Source organism: Triticum urartu, chromosome 1A, assembly GCF_056163025.1.
Source record: "Triticum urartu cultivar PI428250 chromosome 1A, HENAU_Tu73, whole genome shotgun sequence".
NCBI lineage: Eukaryota > Viridiplantae > Streptophyta > Magnoliopsida > Poales > Poaceae > Triticum > Triticum urartu.
The window spans coordinates 479,081,937-479,084,726 of NC_141873.1; positions in this window are offsets into that span (position 1 = coordinate 479,081,937).

The following is a 2,790-nucleotide window of genomic DNA, read 5'->3' on the forward strand; positions in this document are numbered from 1 at the left end:
CGAAGAGATGGTGATACAAGTGGTATATGGATAGTAGATAATAGTTTTTGTAATCTGAAATAATAAAAACAGCAATGTAGCAAGTGATAAAAGTGAGTGTAAACGGTATTGCAATGTGTTGAAACAAGGCCTAGGGTTCATACTTTCGCTAGTGTAAGTTCCCTCAACAATACTAACATAATTGGATCACATAACTATCCCTCAACATGCAACAAAGAGTCCATCCAAAGTCACTAATAGTGGAGAATGAAGGAAGAGATTATGGTAGGGTACGAAACCACCTCAAAGTTATTCTTTCAAATCAATCCGTTGGGCTATTCCTATAAGTGTCACAAACAGCCCTAGAGTTCGTACTAGAATAACACCTTAAGACACAAATCAACCAAAACCCTAATGTCACCTAGATACTCCAATGTCACCTCAAGTATCCGTGGGTATGATTATACGATATGCATCACACAATCTCAGATTCATCTATTCAACCAACACATAGAACCTCAAAGAGTGCCCCAAAGTTTCTACCGGAGAATCACGACGACAACGTGTGCCAACCCCTATGCATAGGTTCATGGGCGGAACCCGCAAGTTGGTCACCAAAACATACATCGAGTGGAACGTGGTATCCCATTGTCACCACAGATATCCACGGCAAGACATACATGAAGTGTTCTCAAATCTTTAAAGACTCAATCTGATAATATCACTTCAAAGGGGAAACTCAATTCATTACAAGAGAGAAGAGGGGGAGGAGAAACATAAGATCCAACTATAATAGCAAAGCTCACGATACATCAAGATCGTATCATCTCAAGAACACGAGAGAGAGAGAGAGATCAAACACATAGCTATTGGTACATAACCTCAGCCCCGAGGGAGAACTACTCCCTCCTCGTCATGGAGAGCACTGGGATGATGAAGATGGCCATCGGACAGGGGTTGCCCCCTCCGGCAGGGTGCCGAAACGGGTCTAGATTGGTTTTCGGTGGCTACGGAGGCTTCTAGCGGCGGAACTCCCGATCTATTGTGCATTCCGGAAGTTTTAGGGTACGTGGAGTTATATAGGCAGAAGAAGCACGTCAGGGGAGCCACGAGGGCCCCACGAGACAGGGGGCACGCCCTAGGGGGGCGCCCCCACCCTCGTGAGCACCTCGTTCCTTCCTTGACGTGGTGTCCAAGTCCATCAGGTGTGTTTCCTTCCAAAAATAACTTCTCCAGTTGATTTCGTTCCGTTTTGACTCCGTCTGATATTCCTTTTCTTCAAAACACTGAAATAGGCATAAAACAGCAAATCTGGGCTGGGCCTCCGGTTAATAGGTTAGTCCCAAAATTAATATAAAAGTGGAAAATAAAGCCCAATATTGCCCAAAACAGTAGATAATATAGCATGGAGCAATCAAAAATTATAGATACGTTGGAGACGTATCAATACCCATTTTTCGCACTGTATCCTGATAGAGCAGGTTCAGGCTGCTGCCGCCGTCCATAAGGACTAGAGTGAGATGAAATCCGTCGATGATGGGGTCTAGGACCAGTGCGGCGGATCCGCCATGACGGATGCTAGTGGGGTGATCCCTGCGATCAAAGGTGATCGGGTAAGCAGACTATGGGTTGAACTTTGGGGCGACGGGCTCCTTCGCATAGACGTCCCTTAGTGCACGCTTCCGCTCCCTCTTGGGAATGTGGGTTGCGTATATCATGTTCACCGTCTTCACTTGTGGGGGGAACCCTTTCTGTCCTCCCGTGTTCGGCGCCCGGGGCTCTTCCTCGTCATCACTATGCAGCCCCTTGTCCTTGTTTTCGGCATTTAACTTGCCGGCTTGCTTGAACACCCAACATTCTCTGTTGGTGTGATTGGCTGGCTTGTCGGGGGTGCCATGGATTTGACACGAGCGATCCAGTATGCGATCCAAACTGGACGGAGCCGGAGTACTTCTTTTAAATGGCTTTTTCCGCTGACCGGATCTAGAGCCTCTGAATCCGGCATTGACTGTCATATCCTTAGTGTTATCGCCGTTATTGCGGCACTTTTGTCTGTTACGACGTTGTCTGCCGTTGGCATCTTTGGTATCCGAAGTGCCCGGATTCCTCGATGTGTTATTGCCGCGAGCCAGTCAGCTATCCTCGCCCGCGCAGAAGCGGGTCATGAGTGTCGTGAGGGCTGCCATAGACTTCGGCTTTTCTTGGACGAGGTGCCGGGCAAGCCACTCGTCGCGGATGTTATGCTTGAATGCCACTAAGGCCTCTGCATCCGGATAGTCGACAAGTTGGTTTTTCTTAGTCAGGAATCGTGTCCAGAATTTTCTGGCCGATTCCCCTGGCTGTTGAGTTATATGGCTCAAGTCATCAGCATCTGGTGGTCGCACATAAGTGCCCTGGAAGTTGTCAAGGAATGCGTCTTCCAGATCCTCCCAACTTCCGACGGAGTCTGCTGGCAAGCTATTCAGCCAATGCCGAGCTGGTCCTTTGAGTTTTAGTGGGAGGTATTTGATGGCATGTAGATCATCACCACAAGCCATGTGGATGTGGAGGAAATCCTCAATCCATACAGCGGGATCTGTTGTACCATCATATGATTCAATATTTACGGGTTTGAAACCCTCCGGGAATTCATGATCCATAACTTCATCAATGAAGCATAGGGGGTGTGCGGCGTCTCTGTGCCGGGCTATATCCCGACGCAGTTCATGTGAGTCTTGTCTTCTATATTCGGCCCGGCCGGATTTGCTTTTGGTGTATCCGGCGCGACGATCATCGTCCCGTGTTGACGCGCGTGCCCGTGACCCGTATATT